At 37.4% G+C, this 22,814-nt stretch overlaps 1 protein-coding gene across 1 annotated transcript in view; it reads left to right on the forward strand.

Annotated features, from left to right (window-relative positions):
- The first annotated feature begins 552 nt into the window (after positions 1-552).
- LOC114481094 (zinc finger MIZ domain-containing protein 1-like) overlaps positions 553-22,814 on the forward strand; it is a 132,524-nt gene continuing 110,262 nt past the window's right edge. The window contains 1 exon segment of the mRNA XM_028475477.1: positions 553-699. The gene's annotated coding sequence lies outside the window, so the exon portion shown is untranslated.

The following is a 22,814-nucleotide window of genomic DNA, read 5'->3' on the forward strand; positions in this document are numbered from 1 at the left end:
AACACAAGAGGAATTGTGATTAATTGTAATTTAGATTTAGACTTTCTTTCTTGTCATTCAAACTTGAACTTTACAGTGCAGATAGGAACGAAATTTTGTTGCAAAAGATCGTTTTCCAGGATAAAAACAGGATAAAAAAAGTATTTACATAAGGTAAGTAGTATTAAAAAAAAGATATGGTACAGATATAAATAGATATCAAGAGGAAAAGCTTTGTGTAAGATTCCTATACAGATAAGTAATCAGTTATCAGTAAAATTATATATATAACTTTACTAATTGAGAATGTAATTGTAATTGACTTTGTGAGGATAAAAAAGATTTGTAATTTATGTAATTGGAAAAAATGCTGGTCACTGTAATCGTAATTGAATCGTAATTGAAAATGGAATTGTCTCCAACCCTGAATCCCTCTGTAGTGTGTAGTTGTGGATCCTCCTGTGGCTGAGTGACAGTCCGGCTCCTCTCCGGCGCTGTCTGCCTACGATCCGGCCCAGGTTTTAGCAGCAGCCACGGAGCACGGGTCCCATTGGTAATAGAATAGCCGATGTAATTTGACACTTCAACTTACTGCGCTCTCTCCATTCTATTCAGTTACTCAGCCAGTGACGCTGAGCCCGTTCTCAGTGTCCGTGAGGGGAAGAGATTTAAAAGCAAGAGGCACAACATTACCGAGGACTTTCCCCGCTCAATAACCCGGTGAGTACGCGGAAACTTAACGCGTTTGTTCCCGCGGTGGCGCTGAGAGGCTCGTGTCTCCGTGAGGTTTTTGTTTGTTTGTTTGTTTCCACTTTGGCTCAGATTGTTTCCAACAATAGAGTGAGCACCGCGGCGGGGATGAGCAGCAGCTCCCGGTGTGTAGCGGTGGAACCAGCACGGTGTTGGTTCGGAACAGATGCCGCGTTGATGTGCAGCGCGTCGGGCATCGGAGGCTACGTTGTAGCAGTCCGTGTGCGCGTGCGTGTTGGGCTCCTCTATCACTGGTTCGCGATCATGTCAGGGGACGCGTGTGCGCCCCAGTGTCCAGAGGTGGATGGAAACAGAGATACATGGTGACAGTGGATGTACACACACACACACACACACACACACACACACACACACACACACACACACACACACACACACACACACACAGTGGAACCTCTGGGTCTAATATGGGGGTTCCCAAACTTCCCAAACAGACATTTAAGCTGAACCCATGTACCCCCTCCTCCTGCACACTTAATAAACAAATAATAACGTAATGTCATATACAGTGTAGCCCTACATCACATTCAGTCTGCAGGAGAAAGTTAAAAAAAATACAAATTATTGTCCAGATTTACCAAATAACTCAGTTATCAATAAATCCGCTCAGATATCTAGATGCACAAATTTAATGTATATATATAATGTATATTCCACAACATTTTCCCATGACTGCAGTCATTTAAAATTTAAAATTGTTCAAAGAAGTTAATTTTCCTGCAATTATTTAACATAATTTCTACCAATTAAATAAAAATTGGTTCGAAAATTAATGAAATTTCAAAGAGAAAATCCTGCAGGGACAGATATGTCACTTATTGTTTGTGCCTTACATACTTTATGTATGATTTATACGCTGTGTAAAGTACAAACTTGGGTACATTAATCAATGTTTTTAAAAAAAAATGTATTTATTCTATTCACGTACCCCTTATGACAATTTCCGTACCCCACTTTTGGAACCTAGGGTCTAATATATCAGGCTTTTTCAACTTTGTCCTCATTTAATGTGAAGGTGTATGTTTTATTTTTCTGTTGTGGGTTTTGAACAATTTACCAAATTGATGTTTTCTTGACTCTGGATGCTGTTGTATCAAATGGAAACTTCTTCTTATTCTCCTTGTTTTCATTTACACAGTCATTGACAAGTCAAGGAAGGAAGGAAGTAACCAAGCCTGTCCACCCTGAACTATTGTCAAGTTTAGAGGGAAAGCACTTCTGACGTATCCACATGGTCATTGGTTCCACTCCCATACAAACATCTCACATTCAGAGCATCAAACTGTCACATTTATCTCCAACCAGTGGTAATTATGACAGAACATTTTGATCTAGACCTTTGACTAAAATGCAACTGCTTGTCTTAATTCAGTCATCAGGACTATTTCAGTTATAGTAATAGTTTAATAATGTTATCCAACATTAAAACACAAGAAACAAAAACACAAAGTCCTGTGTTGGGGATACATGGTGATAGTTATCTGTCCAACTATTCATTAGACAGATAAAATACACATATATTTCAATAATTAACACTTTATTTGTTTGGATTTGGGACTGTTTCAGTTCTAGTCTAGTTTTATTCCCACGCAGAAAACACAACATAAAAGACATTAAGGTACTAGTCATGTCATCGACTAAAATATAAAGCACGAGTTTATACATTTATATATATATATAAGAAGATTAATTTACCATTATTCAACCTGATATGTAATTATATTATTGTCTGTAAACACACAGACAGATTTAAATGCGTTTAATGAGCCGTCTAAAGTTCGTAAACACAATCCGCTGATTTCCTATTGGCTCACTTACCGGCTTGTCCCGCCTTCAAGTTGTTGTGATTGGATTATAGTTTTGTTTTTCACGTGTATTTTTAAAAAAATTAGTCATAGTCTCATTGTTGTTGAGGTTTGTCTTTTTAAGTCCTTAATGAGTGTTTTTGTTATTTTGTCTATTTTCATTTCACTTTATGTAATTTTCTGTGTGTTTGAAGTCCGAGTGTATACGTATGTATATATGTTGTCATTTTGTGTGTTTGATTATGACTTGTTTTTTGTATTGTTTTTTTTTGTTGTTACGTTTTGGTCTTTTCTCTACACTTTTTCTGTCGTTTTCTGTGTTTTTGGAGTTTGATGTATTATTTTGTTTTCCATAGAATTTCCAACTTCATGAATTACAATTTTGTTTTTGTGGTCCGCTCTAAATTAGACCAAGGGCCGCATGTGGCCCCTGGGCCGTCAGTTGCCTACGTCTGCTATACAGCAGCGTTTTCCCGCCTGTTTAATGTAGTTTGAAAGTTCACCTGCTACAGTCCTTACACCTGCGGTAGGCAACTATTATCACAGCAGGGCCAAAAAAATGTGTTTGTTTGATCAGAGGGTCACATGATCAACATTCATGTCAGCATTAGAATAATTAGCGATCTGAGCATTAATACAGGAAAGAACAAAGAGTTTTTATAGTAATCTTGTGTTTTTCTGTCATTCTGTTTGTTGTTGTCTTGATCATTGTGAAGCATTTTGTGCATTTCTGTAGTCCTTTTGTGTATTTTCCAGTAAAATATGTTTTTTGGATTCATATTGTATATTTGTGCTGTCATTTTGTGTTTTTTTGAGTAATATTTGTGTATTTCTGTTGTCGTTTTGCTTGTTTGTTAGTATTGTGGGTTTGCAGTGTCATTTTTTTTGTGTTTTTCTTATCTTTTTGTGTAGTTTTATTATAATTTTCTGTAATTTTGTATATTTTTCTGAGTAATTTTGTGCATTACTGTTGTCTTTTTGTTAAATTTTGTCATAGTTTTGTGTGTTTTTCTCTTGTCTTTTACGGTATTTTCCTGCAATGTTGGAATTGTTTGTATTTTTTATTCTTGCTCTTGTTTTGTGTATTTTTCTGTCACTTTGTACAGTTACTTTGGGGTCCGCATAGAATTAGACCGAGGGCCGCATGTGGCCCCCGGGCCACCAGTTGTCTATGTCTGCTTTACAGTTTGCTTTGCGTGTCACAGTGTTTTTGCACCCCACTGGTTCGGGGTCATGTAACATGAAAAACTCTTACCTTCTCATTCACAGTGCATGCACTCCATGTTTGTGGTGACACGTGCACTCAAACACAGATTGAGTGTTGCATGTGGTTATTACAAGAAAGTTTTAGAAAAGAAGGAGGGGGTTGGAAACGAAGGGGGGGGTCTCTCTGTCCCATCCCCTTTTCCCTAGTCGCCCCCACCCCTCCCCTCTCTGGGGCCCCAGGTTGGGCTCCTGAATAACCATGGGGCAGACCCCACCAGGCTGACCTTCTTCTATTCAACTTAAGGATGTTGAAACACCAGCCATCAAACAAAAGCCACATTGAAACGGCGATCTGCAACCCAGCACGTGTGTCTGGGCGCTGAAGTAGACAATTTATTAACTCTGTTTCCCTCTGTCTGGTAAATAAAAAAACTTTATGATAGAAACTCAGAATACAACCAAACCCTTTGAATGCAACAACGGAGAAAATAATTGAAAACACACCTGAATCCAGGGAATTACGGTAGTTTTCCTGCAGAAATCTATATATCGTTAAAGGAAATCAGCCTGGATGCGGGTCTGTGTGCGGACAAAGGCAACACGTTGTCAGCTAAAGGTGGAGGTCCGTGCTCTCCTATTTCCACTCAGCACATCAGGGTGAGAGCAAAGAAGGCGTACGCTGGAAATGGCTGTACCACATGGGAAATTATTCAACTCTCAGATCAGAGAGGACACACAAGAGGCCTCATTACCGCCGTGGCACTGCTGGCCAGCCTGAGAGCGCTGGTGTGATTCTATTCTCTATTCTCACACTCGCCTACTGAATTATTGTCCTTTTGATGCTCCGTTTAGTTCCAGAGGTTTCCACAACCATTCAGAGCCAACACTTTATCAGATAAATCTCACGTGAAACACAGCTGATGCACACCAGGAAGATGAAACCTTCTAAATCTAACAGCACAGTTAAATGATGTATAAACAGACATTAAATTCATGAATCTAAAAATGAGGCCAAAATTGTCATTAAAATGTCTTAAATCAGTGTTTCAAAAGTCTTACATTTGAACACATAATAAGTAAGATTTGATTGTATTTAGTCTCACGTTTCAAAATAAATGGTAACATTAGTTTAAAAAAAAAAAAATATATATATATATATAAAATTTATCATAACGTCACGACAACGTAACCAACTATAAACAGTGACGTGTTGCAGAGGGACTCTGAGATGATGCGCGTTATGTTTGTAGTAATGGCTTTTATTTTTTATGTTTTTATTGTTGTTTTATAGAATTCTGGCTATTTTTGTTTTGATTATTTTAGTCAGTTTTTGTGTATTTTACTGTTATGTTGTGTAGTATTGTATTTTTTTTTGCCAGTTGCACGTCTGCATTAGACACTGGAATAATGAACCATAACCCTATGTAATTAGTTGCTTTTTGTTTCTTCCTAATTGTGTTTACTGTGAAGTCGGTCTTAAATTGAATTTCAAATGGCATTAAAAAGTCTTGAATTAAATTGAAGTGACGCTGTAGGAACTCTGTGTTGATTATTGAGAGTTTGTAGCGAGCGACTGCTCCTCCGTCATAGTCGGAGCCTGTGGGACGTTTGTGTAGGTTTGGCTCAAGGTCCTTTAATGTGTTGTCTTTGCTTTTCTGATGAGTCATTGTGCTGCTACGGCTGTGAACAGAATACAGTGTACAGTTTAAACAATAGTTACACTTTAATAAACCCATTATTATGTTGTTCATGAGTGATTACAGTGCAGTAAGGGTTTATTTTATTAGTGCTATCTCTGGCAGAGAACTTATATGTGATAGCACGTGCATGGTTAAAGGCAACCTTTGAAAGGTTAACTTTTACAGCTGGATTTTATTTTAATACTGTTATACATTTAATTTCCTTTGTACTTTATTAATAGTTTGAAAGATTCATATATAATTCAATATACACAAGTTTTTGTGTTTTTCTCACGTTATATTGGATTGAAACTCTATTTAAGGCTTAAAACTTTTTATTTGTATTGCTACGTTGATAAATAAAAGTTCAGTCATACACTACACACAGTTTTATAATTATAATAATAATAATGCATTAATTTTATATGGTGTTGTTTTTGGGATTCAAAGCCGCTTTACAGAATACAGAAAAATAAAGGAATAACAATAAAAGTAAAAGAAAGATTAAGGAAAAGCAAAGTGTAACTGATGAAAAACAACTTGGAGACGATCACTTCAAAACTAGGTAATTGTTCCTATTCAATAATAAATAAATAAAACAGTTTATTATAAAATAAGATTTTGCATGTCATTATTTATTATGATCTACTTAAACCTTTAGAAACATAATGTTACCTCACATTAGGAAACCCCATGTGTTTCCATCTGTAATAAATCTCTATCAAACATTAGGAAATGTATCAATATGCATTTCATACACAAGGCAACAAAACTGTGCTTTACATGAATAAAAAGTGCAACAGAAAACATTCAGCAGCTTAAATATCAGTAGGAACATTAGAATCAACAACTACATTACCAACAATCTCTATTCTATTTAACTTTATATGAAACATTATTTCCATTTTACTTAATAAACACTGACTCAGCTCTTATGTGCTGTTCTGACCAAGCAGCATGTTTGTGTATTCTACGGTGGCTGGGAAGTGTCAGGTGAATGCATTTACAGAAACGAACACGAATGCAAACAGGTCACGACACTTCCGTTGTGGCCATTTTGCATTTGTGTTTATTTCTTTAAATGCTATCACCTGACACTTCCCGGCCACCGGGTTTCCGCAACGGAAGTGTTTCCGCCGGACCGGTATTACAGACGGACACGTTTCTGGCGGATGTTTTTAACCCACCAGAACAGTTAAGAACAAGAAGAAGACATCGAAACGCGTATGAAAGTAGGTGAAAGTTGATTAGGATACTCTTATATTTTTCATATCAGGCTATCATATCATAATACCCGTCCGACTGTAATACCGGTCCGTCGGAAACACTTCCGTTGTGGCCGGTTTGCATTCGTGTTGTGACCTGTTTGCATTTGTGTTCGTTTCTGTAAATGCATTCACCTGACACTTCCCAGCCACCGTAGTATTCTATTAAAATGACAGATTTTCCATCTGTCACACTATTACATTCCTTCTAGATGTTATTTGTGTGATTTTTGGGATGTTTTACAGTTTGTGATGTTTGTTAAATGCAGAGATCCACTAAGTGTCTTTATATCAGAGCGAATAGTCGGACTATTGACTGTTAATATAAAGCGTTATTATTTTGTAAATGTATAATTCAGGGAGGTGTGTGTGTGTGTGTGTGTGTGTGGTGTGTGTGTGTGTGTGTGTGTGTGTGTGTGTGTGTGTGTGTGTGTGGTGTGTGTGTGTGTGTGTGTGTGTGTGTGTGGTGTGTGTGTGTGTGTGTGTGTGTGTGTGTGTGTGTGTGTGTGTGTGTGTGTGCGTGCGCGCGTGTGCGCGTGTGCGCGGGGATGGAAGAGGTGCTGGGAGTGACGCCAGACCACACAACATTTAATCATGTTAGGGTGTGCAACCACTCCGTGCATATTTTTGGTTGCATTGGTGATAGAAGTAATTTCAGAACAAACTGTACTGACAGAGAGGTGGTTAGTCAGAGGAGGAGGCACTGATGGCTTTATGAGAACAAAATGTGCTTTTATTTTAGATTCAGTGCATTGTCACTTTTTGTACCTTTTTATTTTTATTATTGAAAATCATGTTTATCTGTGGTGTTGTTTTGGTGTCAATGTGACTTATGGATGACATGTGATGTGAGACTCGTCCTCACACCTCCAACATCTAGACCAGACATAGCCAACTGGTGGCCCGGGGGCCACATACGGCCCTTGCTCTAATTTTATGCGGCCCCCAAAGTAAATGTACAAAGTGGCAGAAAAATACACAAAGCAAGAGAAAGAATACATTAAAAATACAAAGAATTACAACATTGCAGGAAAATACAGTAAAAGACAAGAGAAAAACACAGAAAATACTTTAAAAACACACAAAACTTCATCAAAATTGAACAAAATGACAACAGCAACACACAAAATTACTCAGAAAAATATACAAAATTACAGAAAATGACAACACAAGTACACAAAAACACAAGAAAAACGTGAAAAATGACTCCGCAAACCAACAGTGCTAACAAACAGCAAAACAGAAATACACAAAAAATACTCAAAAAAAAACATGCAAGATGACATACACAAATACACAATATGACTCCAAAAAACATATATTTTACAGTAAAAATACACAAAAGGACTACAGAAATGCACAAAATGCTTCACAACAAGCAAGACAACAACAAACATACACAGAATGACAGAAAAATACACAAAAAAACTCTTTATTCTTTCCTGTATTAATGTTCAAATCACTCATTATTCTAATTCTGACATGAACGTTGATCATGTGACCCTCTGATCAAACAAACACATTTTTGTGGCCCCGCTGTGATAAAAGTTGCCTACTTCTGATCTAAACGTTTGACCACTGAGCATATATTAGCTCTGGATTTCAGCACGTCCCCCCCCCCTCTTCCCCCTCCCTAATCCCACTGTTGACTCGACTGCTAAGTACTGAGTATGTTATTTTTGCTCTTTTTAGGGAGCCTCTCCATGCACAATCTCACTTAATCTAATCTATCCTCCTTTATAATAGACTGGGAACGATGTGACTTTATAGAAAAAGCTTTAGTGTAGATCTATACCAAACAGACCCGTGTGCGGCTTGCGTTTCCAACCCCTCTGGCAAAGCTCTTGTGAAAATGTAAGTGACCTCTGTGGCCCTTGTTAGTGTGAACAATAGGTCCGCCTCCTTGTACAGCGGCAGCCACGCTGGAGGGAACATAAAACACACATGCTCTGATTATTAGCCTTAAATACTGTACTAATAGTTGGATTATTTCAAATATGAATGATATTTTCCAAGAGATTGAATGGAAGTTACTGGTTTATATTGGTTCTGCTAGCAGGGAGCTTTATGCTTTTTCTCCTTCTGCTTGAAAGATAAACTGGTTATAAAAATATATATGATGCATAATATTACATGTACCCACTGTAATAGTAAATGTTCAAAAAACATAAGGTTGTATATGTGTATATATGAAAAAACTATCATCAAAACAAAAACTTAACCACATAGATATTGTTAAAACTGTTAAAAATGGATAGCATTGGAAAAATAATGTACTGTGTTTTTTTTTTTTTTTTTCGCCATCCATTTGGGGTCCAGGGGCCAAAGTTGGCCCGCAAGCGATTAATTTTGGTCCTCTACCCGTATTTAAAATTGTTGTTTTTATTTTTTGATATTATTAATGTAATACATTACAGTGATTTATAAGAAAACATTCTAAAGCTAATTTCCAATTACATTATTTTTCTTGAGTGTTAAAGGATTGTTTTGCTCGTATAGGCGGGGTACGTTGTGTCCCATTTTGTGGAATTTATATTTCACTATATGTCTTTGAAGACATTTAGATGTTTCATAATTTTATGCCATGAAACACAATAAAGAAAAGTGTTCTTTAATTTCAAGCTACTTTGAGTTTTTTTTTTTTGCACATTTATGTTCTTGGCAAATTTAATTTTATGCACTGCAGCATTAATGTTTAGTTTTGGCCATGCGGCCCTATTTTTGGCCCGTCAATGAAATAATGTGGGCTGCTCTGCTTTAAAGGAAGCTGTATTTGTTGTTAAATTAATTTGTGGTTGGACAGTCTTTAACAGATATTGGTGTTAAATCATAATTAACTACAAACACATTATCACTGCCAAAAAATGTGAAATTTAAGTTGTTGTGTTTTACTTTTAGTTAAATTTCAATTATTGTTTTTTTTTTGTTGAACTTGCAGGAATAACTTTTTCTTTACCTTAATTTATCATTTTGTTTTGTGTTTATTGGGTCTTTATTTAAGTAATTTACCTTTTTAAATGTTTGTGTAATTGTTTTTTGTGATATTCTCGTATGTTTATTTGTTTTGTCCATTAAAAAGAATTTAAAAGGAGTTTTGTGTCACGTGAAGAAGCATAAAGTCTGCAAAGCGTGTGATTTCTCTTCTATGATTGATCGATTAATTAGTTAAAAAATGTATGGATTAATAGATTACTAGAAGCTAAATGAGAGCTTTCTCTGCCTCCAGCAGTCGCAGACTCATGCATGATGAATGTGACGTGCTGTGAAAAGCATACGCAGATGATGACATTGCGCATCACTGCAGAGTTGAGCGTAAATGAAAGGCTCTGAATCATAAATAACATCCGGCTTCTCCAAACTCTCCACTTCTATAAATTAAACAAAAGTCCAACACGAGGAAATCCTGAAGGGTTGTCAGATCTCACAGAGCCTGATCGCGGCGCACAGCAGACATATTCCCCTCTTAAATTTCCATGCCGACTGTGAAACTAGCAGCTGCTCTCCAAATTTGAAAATGTCTCAAGAGGTGTAATCTCACTATCAAGAAATGGGCGCTAGAAAGGCTCCTGAGGGGCTCTGCTGAAGCATCGCAGTGTCTAGCGAGCGCTTTGGAGGATTTCTTATTGAGAGATGCACACCTCTGATGAGTAATGAAGGTGATTCTGAACAAGTGGTGGAATTACATTCTACTGAGCCTGCAGGGGGTCTGTATCTTATTGTTCTCTGACAGGGAAAATTAACTGGGATTTACTAATACACAACCAGGGAATGTCTTTCCCCATTTATTAAGAAAAGCTCTTAAAGGTCCAGTATTATGTTATTTTTCACCATCATCTCCATTCGTTCTAAGAACCCCAACAACATTATTTGAAGTTTATTTTCCCAAACTCGCCTGTTTTATGGAGTTTTAGCCTCTGAAAGTGACTTTAATGACTCTTCTAAAAACAGGCCGTTTTAGAGCCTTCATGCATATGTATGAGTGGGCGTGTCTATTGAGATCAGTGATCATTAAAGTGATTTTCTTTTGCTATCCACACACTCTTCTTATTGTTTTCAGTCAAAAAAAACTGTAGCTAAAAACCACAGTGTGTGTTTTAGCTGTGAGGTAGTTTGAGAGGGAGGAGCTCACATTCTTATAGGGTAGGAGGAGCCAGGATTGTCAGGAGGAGGAGTTTCTCATGTTGTGATGTCACAATGTGAGAAAAATCCAACTGTCTCGTTTGTAGATGACTTTTTACAACATGTGGAATAAGAAGAGAGGGAGGAAACATAACTTTTTCATCTTTGTTACTCTGAATGAGGCTAAAGGATATTTATCACTGTAGCAGAACCATTAGAAAGAGATTATTTCATAATACCGGCCCTTTAAGGACTGTTTCAACCAACCAGAGAAATGCCTTTCCTAACATGATGTAAAACAACAGTTGATAAAAACCAGGTCTTACTCCTCTGTCACCATATATTGATGCACGAGGCAGCTCCAGTTGAGTTATTGTTTTGCATTTCACCTTCTCCACTTTGCATAGTGATGGTGGCAGAGCCAGAGATGACCCGGAGTTAGAAAAGGATTCATCGTAACTTTCAGTTTCGCTGAGCATCTCCCTCTGAGAACTCTGTGACAGTTTAACACCTTAAAAAACTCATAAATTTGCATCTCCAGGACTTCACGCGAAGAGTTTGATTGACACGGATGTCAGACAACATGCCAAAAACTGTCACTGCCTTCTGGCTCTCAACCCCATGTTGTTAGATTATGATCCATGGGTAAATATACGACTGTTCTGATGGTTTAAAGGTACACAAACACAACTGTCCTCCACATTGACCTGGAAGACGTCTGAACATCCTGGTTACTCAATTGTGTCTGAATTTATGGCAGATATACTGTCTTAATATAAATGAGATTTTAATTCTTTAGACATGAAAACATTCATAGGCCTCCGATATTCAGTTTCTAAATTTGCCAAATTCCGTTTCAGGGTTTACCCATCTTACTGCATTACTTTATTATTGGCTATTAAACTTCCTGAAATCGTACTTAACATGCTCAATAGGGATTAATAGAGTTAACTATCATTATTAAATTTACATTTTTAATTTTTTTTTCCTCAAAAAATTTACAGAAACAATGAAATAATTCACTGGATGACGTTAGCCTCACTGCTAGAACCTCAACCACCCGTTTGGGGAGATTTTGAACAGAATTGGACACATTTGTCACTAGACGTTCAAAACACATTTTCCTGTGAGAAGTAGCGTGTAAATGTGTGTTATTGTCCCGAAACATGCATGTGAAGATTTTCAGTCTTTTTTTTTTGCAATTGCAGAAAATCAAAAGCCCAACATTCACTTTTGGTTGATTACATTATAAACATATAAATCTAGGGCATAATTGATCATAGCTCTTTTAAAACGTATCTCTGGAAGCACTTCAACTTTGTGTGTGATAGATGAAGTAGCAGTTAGCATTAGCAAGTGGCAAATCAATAGGATTTAGCTACATGTTATGCTCTTTTGCCCTAATATTCTTATATACTGTATACTGTAGTCATTTTAGTTTTAGAATCGTATTACCTTTTTGTTTGAAGGCGTTTCTATTTATCGGTAATCTGTAGATCTTTACCTGCCCTATTGTTTAACTAAATATACCGTATCTGTTCTGTGAGCCGATGGCCTAACGCTGCTACAGAACAAACTCCCAGAGGTTACAGATGTTTGGTGCAGACAGCAGTAATACGGCTCACCCAAGCCTGTGTGTCAACTTACGGCGTACCCTCGCGCTTACACGGTGTCTGTGTGCGGTCGGTTACCCAGGTGTGAGGCATGCATCACACACCCGAGCTGATACACTGACATGACAGCTGTGTGCACTGAAAGAAGTATTTTAACCCCTCACATTCATGCAACGATAACTTCCTCTTCACCACGTAAAAATATAGGCTAAGAAATGAAAACTATGAACTTCATGTTCACTGTGAAAGTATTCTATATGATCTAACATTTGGTTCATAAACTAAAGCGTTTGTGGAATGTTATTGATTTACTACTTGCTAACTGCTACTCCTGATATCACACAGGAAGTTGTGCCAATCTCTTATTCAATCAAAAGAAGGAAAATGATCTACTGTACATGATATCTCTGACCTTAGAACAGTGGCTCAAGTACCTCCTTTTTAAATCCAAGTCCTCCCTTTGTCTGACTACAACTGTTTGCTTAGAATATTATGAAATTCAATCAAAATTATGGAATGAATGAGTGATAACACATGTTTTAAAGAAACTCATTTTGTAAATAAGTGGAATTAAACAGTATTTAGTGCCTAATGAATAGATTTATTTCCATAGTTTTTATCATTTTTCATCATCTACCTCCTGGTGTGGGACCAAGACTGACCTTTGTGTTTTCAGTTCATGTTCTAATCAAAATTATTTCCATCATCACTATTATGATTATCATTTTTAGCAAAAATGTACATTATAAACCACCTTTTTAATGCTTTAATTTGTTATTTCCCGCTTTCTCTCTCTCTCTCTCTCTCCCTCTCAAGTACCCCCTGTAGTGCCATTGCGTAACCCCTAGGGGTACACGTACCCCCATTTGAGAAACAATGCCTTAGAGCAGAGGTGAGCAATATTTAGGGCCACATTGTCAACATACATGACAGCGTTTAGAATAATGCGTTTGTGTTTTTGGTATGATTTATTGTTTATTGTGCTTTCTGTTGTTTTACTTCCGCTTTGTGTGTTTTTGAAGTCATTTCGTTTTTGTTGTTGTTTTGTGTGTTGTAGTCAATTTGTGTATTTATGTTGTCTATTTTATTGTATATTTCTGTAATATTGTACTTTTTTTTTAAGTCATTTTGTGAATTTACTTTAGGTGCCGCTCAAAATGAAAGCGAGTGCCGCCTTAGAAAATAGCTGACCAAAGCATCACATACTGTACATGTGCTTTTGTGTCCAATAACTCCTGTGTATGTGTTCGCTTTCCTTTGTTTGAAGCCAACAGCAGTGTTTATTATCCAGCTGTAAACTTGAACACATGAACACTTGGTTGCCATCGTTTTCTCACCAATAGTAATCACAGATATCATTACATGAGCCGATATTGGTGATGAATGCTAATGTTATACGGTCAGTGTTGTTTGGATGTAAACACTTGGTGAGACAAGGTTCACACTGTATAAGCGTAAGCAGCACCAACACTTTCTCACTTTGTCTAATCAACCAGAGAAAAACTGTAACTGACCAAATCATTTTTACTCACACACAGGCCACGTTTACATGGTTTACATGCTTGAGTTTAATCGTCTTAATATCGATTAAAAAAAACACAAAAGTAAATTACTTAAATCCCTACATTGGCCACGTTTACATGACAGTTTTAATTCCTCTTTAATTCAGAATAAAAGTTAAATCCTCCTTAAACTGACCTTGTAAACACTTTGATCCTAATGCAAATTTTATTCTGAATTAAACTTAAATCTGAATTAGGTGGCTGGTTTATTCCGATTTTAATTCCAAATTAAATAATTCCTCTTTCTTTGAAACACTTAATTCCCGCATTAAGTAAATTCCGGTCGTTCTGAGCATGCGCGACTTGTCGCAATGATGCGCTGGTGACAACATAATCCAAGATGGCCGCCTGGACTCCAGCTGAGACTATTCATTTAATAGAAACCTTAAGATACATGGATATAATGAAAAGAGTGGATGGACGGAAGAATAAACATGTGGACATTCATACGGACATGTTACGCACACACAAACGTCAGCAAAAGGAACGTCTTCATCGGAATACGCGTGGATCATTATAAAGTTAATTTGTACAGTGGAGGTAGAACAGCTGTTACATTAACCACTGGCTTTGATTGACCAAAGTACCACTTCTATCTCCTTCTCCTGCTCAGATGACCAAAGTGAAACCATGTGTTATTGTTGAGCTGCTGCTTCAAAACTACAATCAAAATAAAAGTGAAAACAGTTCTCATCATGTGGTCTTCTATGTTGGAGCTGAAAATAAAAGGTTTGTTGTGTGTTTTTTCCCAATAGACGTGAATACGTCACGTTCTCCCCCTGTCCAATCAATAAATAAACCTGTTTTCAATATAAACCTCAATTTGGAATTACTATTTCTATCTAAACATGAAGCAGAACACTTTAATTCAGAATAATTAAATTCATAATAACTAATTTCAAATTAAAAAACATGTAACCGTGGCTACACACACACACACACACACACATTGCACCCTACTCCTCCTTGGCAAATGGTGTGTGGCCCAACGGGTCCCACGGCTTACAAAAATGTTGACAGTGGACGCTATTTTTGACCATCTGCTCTAAAAGGAGGGCATGTTGGAGTCACAGACGCTGCGCCCGTGATGTGGCATGGCATGTGAAGGGGTGGGGGGTGGGGGTAAAAGAGAAGAGATGGTTCACCCGAGGGCCCAGCATCCTTTGTGTCACTGTGGATGTATGTAGTAAACGGCTGGTTTCACTAACGTGCGCTACACGAGGATGAAGGGTGCAGAAAGGAGGCAAAGGTTGGTCCTTCAGATCCTTGGACATGAACGCAGGAGAAAATTCCTGAGCTTGACTCTAGCTATGAACATCTACAGTGAGATGAAATGCTCTCGTTCTACCTCGCTGTCTTCTCACTCTCTAAGTGCGTGTGTGCGTCTGTTGTTTGTGAGATCGGAATGCGAAACCTAATCTGGGGAGGGCCCACAGTGGGTTTCTTTGGGAGAAACATCTCCTGCTTTTCACTGAATTTATGACATTTGGCTGCCAGACATGATGGTGTCACACACAGCCTCGGCTGTTTCCTATTATTTCTGTTGTCAGTGTTCTGTATAAACATAAAGGAGATTTGTTTAAAAATGGTTATTCATTTTATAACAATAAGCAGCCATTGTTGGGGATGGACAAAGTTATCCTTGAAGCTGGATTTATAATCCATTGATTCCTGTCAACCAAATAATTGACAAAGCATGTGCATCATCTTATTGCCATTCTGATGAGTTCTTTATACTTTGCTTTCTCGAATGCAGGAGGAATGAAAACCTTACCAGTAGCTGTGTGTTGTTCAACTGTCTTGAAAGTCTGGGTGTGTGGAAGATCATGTGAGCTATAATCATATTTGTGTTGAGTCCCACTCAATCTGTCACAGTGAATTTTCCTCGACTTGTCATATTGTAAATCATTACAGGAGATTAAATGCTGGTTATGAACTCAAATTCCCAAGAAAGGATTCCCCTTCCTTTCTGTATTTGTTTGTTTGTGTGACATGCTAGTTATTAATGGACTGGTACAGTGTTTTCTGGATGCTTTCAATACATTTTAATTGGTTGAAGACTGGGTTGTGTCAACGGCGTTTTGCTTTGAAGTAAAATCCTCTTTTCAGAAGAGCAGGCGGTCTTCCAAAAAAGTGGAAGAATGTCTGTGAAAAAGTGATTCACAAGCCGTCCCTCCGCTCCTTGTTTTCTTATTTGTTTGGGATCAAAGACGGCGATGAGCAGTGATGGAAAGTTTGACTGCATTTCTGGCAAGTGGCGTCTTTCAAACTGGTGCTGGAGATCGACAAAAAGAAAGTCTCGTTTCATTGGCGTCAATCAGCGAGTCGGTGCTGAAGCAGGAGACAGTGATGACAGAAGAAAAGGAAGATTTCAACAAGATTCTCCTTTTGCTTTAATTCATAACTTCAGATAGGAATAGAGTATAGCCTCAGTATGATCCATAAATACACTAATGATTGGTTCAGTTCCATATTCATTCATTAGCACGAATCATTACCTCCAAATCACTCCAAAGATTATTTGAGAATGAATGAACTTTTAACATCCTGTTGCTTTCAGACAACAATGCCACAGTAAAGCTTTATTTACCGCCTCCTTTTGATAAACCTATGGCAGTAAGTTGTATTCTTCTTCTTTCACCAATAGTACAAAGACTTGTCTAGAAAACAGCGTGTTTGAAAAAGCCTTCAGAGTTGCTTTCCTTTGATTTGTATGCAGATCATTTCTAGCCAAATAAAATCTGCACAATTTCCCTAATCGTCACTGAAGCAAAATCAACATTTGTTCTTGATTCATGCTGGTGTCTTTACCTGCACACATCATTTCAGCCCAGGAGCTAAAAAAACCAAGTTCTACAATATTTGTGCAATGATAAACTGAAAAAAATGTTCTACATCTCAAGTTTTGAATAGACAATATTTGTTTTCCTTAATGGATAGAATTTCTAGGGCTGGGTTAATAAAAAAAACAACAATTAATCAATTTGAATCGATTTTCTTTTGAATGGCCCGATATTGATTCATAAAATTCTAAAAATGTATAATTTAATACATATTTATTACTGTGTGTGCTGCAGTGCTGTGGGCTCAGTTATTGATATATTACATTAATAGTTTTAATACTAGTTAGTTTCTACAGTGATGTCATAAGGATTTATTTAAATTAGGTTGATCAAAATGTAATCAATACACCTGCTCAGATTCATTAAACCATTGATCCCTGCTCTCATATTCATCTTTGTATGGCATACAAATACTCGTCAGTACAACCTTTTAATTAACATTATTTTTGACACATTTTTGTTCAATTATGGTTTTCTTTTTAATGAATAATTATTTTGTTTCCTCACAGGAGTTAAAAACTAATATTTTCTGAAAAATTGATAAATATTTCTTAAAAAAAACACCCCCTGAAACACGGAATTTGGGAAAAAATAAGATGTGTTTTTTAGGGCCATACTCTTTCACATTCAAGTAAAATTGTGAGTGAAATATTTGTTAAATGAAATGGAATTAAATCGTGAATCTTTCCTTTGTGAATGAAATCAAATAGATTTGCAAAATCTGAATCGATACTCAGCTGTAAGAATTTCTATCCTGTTAATTATTTTGCCAAAGTCTCACCACCAAGGTGAAACATCGTAAAAAGGATGAGGCTGAACGCCAAGAAAAAGACAGAAGGAGACGAATATTGCAGAGGAGTAGTCGTCTACACTTTGTTGAACTCCAAAAGCTTCTTTTTTTATATTTAGCTCTTGTCAGTTAAAATCAAAAAGTTTCTCACTTTTTCAAAAGAGGAGGGAAGCTGCTTCACGGGTGAAAGCCTTTGCACATGAATATTTAATGGTTGCATTTTAACCAGAGTCATAAAAATCCAAGCGGCTGTGGCTGAGAAGAGCAGTGAGGAGTGCAGACGAGACGAGGCGACATTGTTTCTGTGATGGCTCAACGTCTGCACACTAAATCACATATGTGGATTGTGTTGGGCTAATTTAAAGCCTGGGTTGTGTTTAGCAACATGTCGCAGCCTGTTTTTGCACGATAAGCAGCTTGTCCTACAGCAAGATGACAAAAAATCTTGGACCCGAAGGTGCTAAATTGAAAATGTTGAATTTTGACACTTCCTCACTGCACTTAGATAAATTAGATTCATGTAATCCAATGAAAACTCCTTTACAAGACATATGAAACAAGGCCCAATGGAGAGTGAGCAAATAGAGGATATTTATGAGAATGTAATATGAAATCTCTCCTTCTACTTCCTTTAGACTTGTCATGCATTTTTAAAATACTGTTTCATCCTCCCTGCAGACAGACCCTGAGCTGATTTTTAAGTTGGATAAAGTCATGTATTTTTACCAGGTGTTATTTTTCCTGTGTATGCTTTATTTCACTGAGGTAATCATTTATCGTCCTAGTATTGATTCAAGTTCACTGAACTCGTAAATTGCAATCACTTAAGTCAGTCCAACTATTATAATATTGCTTTGTTAAGCTGACAATAGATTAGGTTCCACGTGCACTGATCATTCAGCGTTTACAGGCAGACGAATGGACTGTACAGGATACGCAGCAGCTTCTGTTTATGTTCTCTATCCCTGGATTTCCTTAATGCAGTGTTTAAATGATCTTTAGTTGGAAGGTTGGAGATAAACCACAGTGGATGCCCTTAAGGGAAACACAGTAAAAGGCTTTCCTCACTGAGGTCCAAAGTGCAGTTGTGTCCACTCTGCGTAGCAACAAAGAAGCGGTTGTGCAAACGGAGCCATCAGAGACACTGGCAAACCAGTTTATCAGGAGACGGGGTGCACTTGTGTGTGTGTGTGTGTGATTATTGTGCAGCATCCTGTTGCATCAACCTCTCAAATCATGTAGTACCTCCTTATTTCCCTGTCTGGTGTTCTGTTACTTGTGAACATAATTTAATGTAAGTGTAGCTACTGAAGATATGATCATGGAAGTGCAGTTTTTAAAAGCCAAATCATTAAAAGTGTTTTTTTTCTTATAGAAACTTTTTTTGGTTAGTTCCTGCCTGAGTCTCGTTCATGCATAAAAGGAAGTTATTACTTTGGTAAAACAATGCAGGAGTACAGTAATAGGATAGCTTGCAACTAGGCAATATATCAAGATATTCAAGATATATTGAGTTATTTTTTGGCAGTATAGATAATTCTAGTATCGCTTATATCGATACATTTTTATTGCATAGCTGATTTTTGCATTAAAATACTCATTTTAGGAGTTGCTGCTTTTGCTGCTTCTCAGAACAAAGTGAAACCGTTAGATGGATTACTGTGTGTTCTATCGTTTAAACAAGCCACACTACAGAACTCACTCACACGTGCTGTCCCTTAGAGGAGAAAAGTCAAAAGTAGCACATATCATGCAGCACATTGTTAGTAATTGTGTCTGTGCAAATTTAACCTATAATTGTCTTTTTTAGTCAGAAGTTATATCATATTTTGCCATTTTGAGATAAAATATTGAGGAAGATTCGTGCTAGTGTCTGTGTTAGGGGAACAAGGAGGCACAATAATTAAAGCTGAAATAAATGGTCAATTGATTAGCCATTCTTTTCATAATTGGTTATTGAAGAGTTGTCTTTATAGCCATGCCTATTTGTATTATGATTGGGTTTGTTGTGGTTTCAGAGTTTACAGATAGTGACCCTCAATAATCAACAAAGTTGGGTCTGATTTTTCGTGATAAGAGAAAATGAAGAGAAAACCACTTCCTCCAACAGAAGTGTTATTAAGACATGGAATATACCCATCCACATGTGTTAGGAGAACATCACACATTTCCTCCATATTTTCCCATTAAACAGGTGAAAATGTGCAGCAAGTGTTTGAAAGACTTGTCAAATAACGTGCAAATTCTCACGCTATGAAATCGGAGACTGCTTCGTCATGCTCGATCTCGCGAGATTTGATAATATTGATAACATTATTAATTAATCCCTATTAAGCATTTTTGGTCAGGATTTGCTGACTTTTGTTTTGTCAGGAAGTACGAGAAATTAAGGAAAGCTGAAATAAAATTTGGGGAAATATGAACGGGTAAAATGGAGCCTCTAAGACCTCAATTAATCAATCAATTTGTTATGAAGATATTCAGCCCCAGTGAGGTGTTTTAAGTCATGATACTCAGTACTTAACCACATGAAAAGCATGAATGACAATGAGTTAATACAATCTGTATTCAGTGTTGCTGTGCTAATTAAATGCTGAAGTTTTCAGGCCGTGGTTTAAAAGTGAGTCTGTGATGTTTGTAAAAATAGTCCCTGGTGAACGTATCTATGAATGTCTGAGTAGGCACTAAACACATAGAGAGTGGTTTTAACCGGTTAAGTCTACTGTATGAGCCCAGTGAGGAGGACTATCAGAGTCAATATTTGCATATATTGCCTATCCTGGTTCTATTCACCCTGTTCTGTCTGTTTTTGGTGCATAAACTGCTCACACAGACATTAGACGGATTACATCACAAACACCTTTCTTTGTTCGAGATGTGTGCGTCAAATGTTTAGTGAGATGATCTGTAGTATTCACTGCTTTTCCTTTGGGACACAACACTTAGGAACAAAGGAAGTCTCAAGGTGCCTGTGTTCAGCTTGTGACTGTGGGTTGGTAAATGTTTGGAGTGCAAACATTTTGATACCAGCAGGGATAATAGTTAGTGGAAACATGTTCTACTAAGAATGGAAATGTCAGCATATTTCAAGGCAACATGCTTGAGTTTAATCATCTTAATATCGATTAAAAAACACAAAACTAAATGACTTAAATCCCTACACTGGCCATGTTTTTAATTCCCCTTTAATTCAGAATAAAAGTTAAATCCTCTTTAAACTGACCTTGTAAACACTCAATTCCGAACGCAAATGCAATTCTGAATTAAACTTAAATCTGAATTAGGTGGCTGGTTTATTCAGATTTTAATTGTGAATTAAATAATTCCTTTATCTCTGAAACGTTTAATTCCGCGTTAAGTTAATTCTGGTTGTTCTGAGCATGCTCGGCCAGTTAAGATGGAGTGACAATGGTGGATGGAAGCATAAACATGCAAACATTCACACAGACTTATTACACATAGACATCAGCAAACAAAACAGGCTTCATCAGACGGGCGATTCTAAGACGCGGAGACGGAGTCAATGTGTCCCATTACTGCATTCACAGGCTGTAATATCACCAAGTTAATGATCGTTATTAGAGCTACTATCTTGACCAGGGAGCAAATATTAATTCCTGGTTATTGTTTTACTGAACTTTATTTACCAGTGATTAGTTCTTATCTCCTTCTCCTGCTGATCTGACCAAAGTGAAACCAGCTGCTGCTTCAAAACTTCTATGTTGTAGCCGAAAATAAAAGGATTGTTGTGTATTTTTTCCCAATAGACGTGAGACATCACTTTCCCCCCCTGTCCAATCAGAACCCTTCCCAACCCCCAGACCTAAAGAGGAATTGAGTAAAGCCAAATACACTGGTTTTCCATGTAAACCTCAATTCGAAATTACTATTTCTATGTAAACACGAAGCAGAACACTTTCATTCAGAATAATTTCATTCGGAATAACTAATTCTGAATTTAAAAAAAAAACATCATGTAACTGTGGCCTTTGTGTTTCCAGGTCAAGCCTGCTCTTGACATTGCTCGCCCTCTATGAAAATATAGTCTTTGTTTATAATGCTCCCAGTTCATCAGCAGGGGTTGTTAGCGCCGACAAGCTAGCAACATATTTGTTCTGCTGCTTCACCTTGTTGCCTTTGTAGAGAGGATGTGCCAAAGGTGGATGTTAAACATGTCAAGTGCTATCTGCCTCATTTACTTGGTCACTGAATATTCATGGGCTCTTTATACTGGTGTCAGCCTTCAACCAGCCATGTAGACAACAGAGCTCTGTCCTCCTGACACGTAACTTCTTGCATCCCCGGGTCTTCCCTCTGAGCCTCCTCCTTGTCATAATATTGAAATAAGGCAGAGATATCATCTGACGCTTACAATTGTTGGTTAATGTTGTTGTGAGTTACTAGAAGACCCATGTACTGCAGTCGTATGCCATATTTACTCTGCCCGACACCTTAAGAAACCCGCTCTGTCTTCTGTGGGGAATCTAGCCCCTCAGCACTCTCACTCATGCGTTTCCACTGCGCTCCAAGGAAACCGCACCAGATTCCTTGTGCATTACGAGAGCTTTTGAGAGGCCCACGCTACCACTTGGCCTCGTCTAGACTGTGGTGACTGTTGTTTGGCATCAGCGTCAGGCTGTGGTGTGGGGTCACACTCTATTAGTACGGCAGCACCGATTGCAGCGGCTGTCTCATTAAATATTTGTTCCTTGCGTCCATGGAAGGCTTATGATCTTTGTTTTCTCTTGCCTGAGATAAAATGCACCTTTTGCAGGTTGATGGTCTGCCTGAGCCCTATGGTATCCTAGTGCAATTAATTAATCATGCTCTGTAATTAATTAATCTAATTAATTTCTTTTTTAATCGTACCTAAAAATGGCTGAGTAACGCTCTCAACTTGAGGTATTTTCATGTGTATTACATTATTGTGGCAGATCAAAACATTTATATATAACCTAGTGTCTTTAAAAAGTCATTTGTTTGTTTTTAACAGACTTGAACAGATGCAGACGTAACATTTACATTCTTCTGTATGTGAGAGTGAGGATTAACGCGTTATTTTTTTTACCGCGTTATTTATTCCTGTACTTAATTAATCGAAATGAACGCGTTAAAGTGACAGCCCTGTGATATCCACACAGGTAATGCCTTATTTACTGTACATGATGCTGTGATGAGCATT

The sequence above is a fragment of the Gouania willdenowi genome, chromosome 19 (assembly GCF_900634775.1).
Source record: "Gouania willdenowi chromosome 19, fGouWil2.1, whole genome shotgun sequence".
NCBI lineage: Eukaryota > Metazoa > Chordata > Actinopteri > Blenniiformes > Gobiesocidae > Gouania > Gouania willdenowi.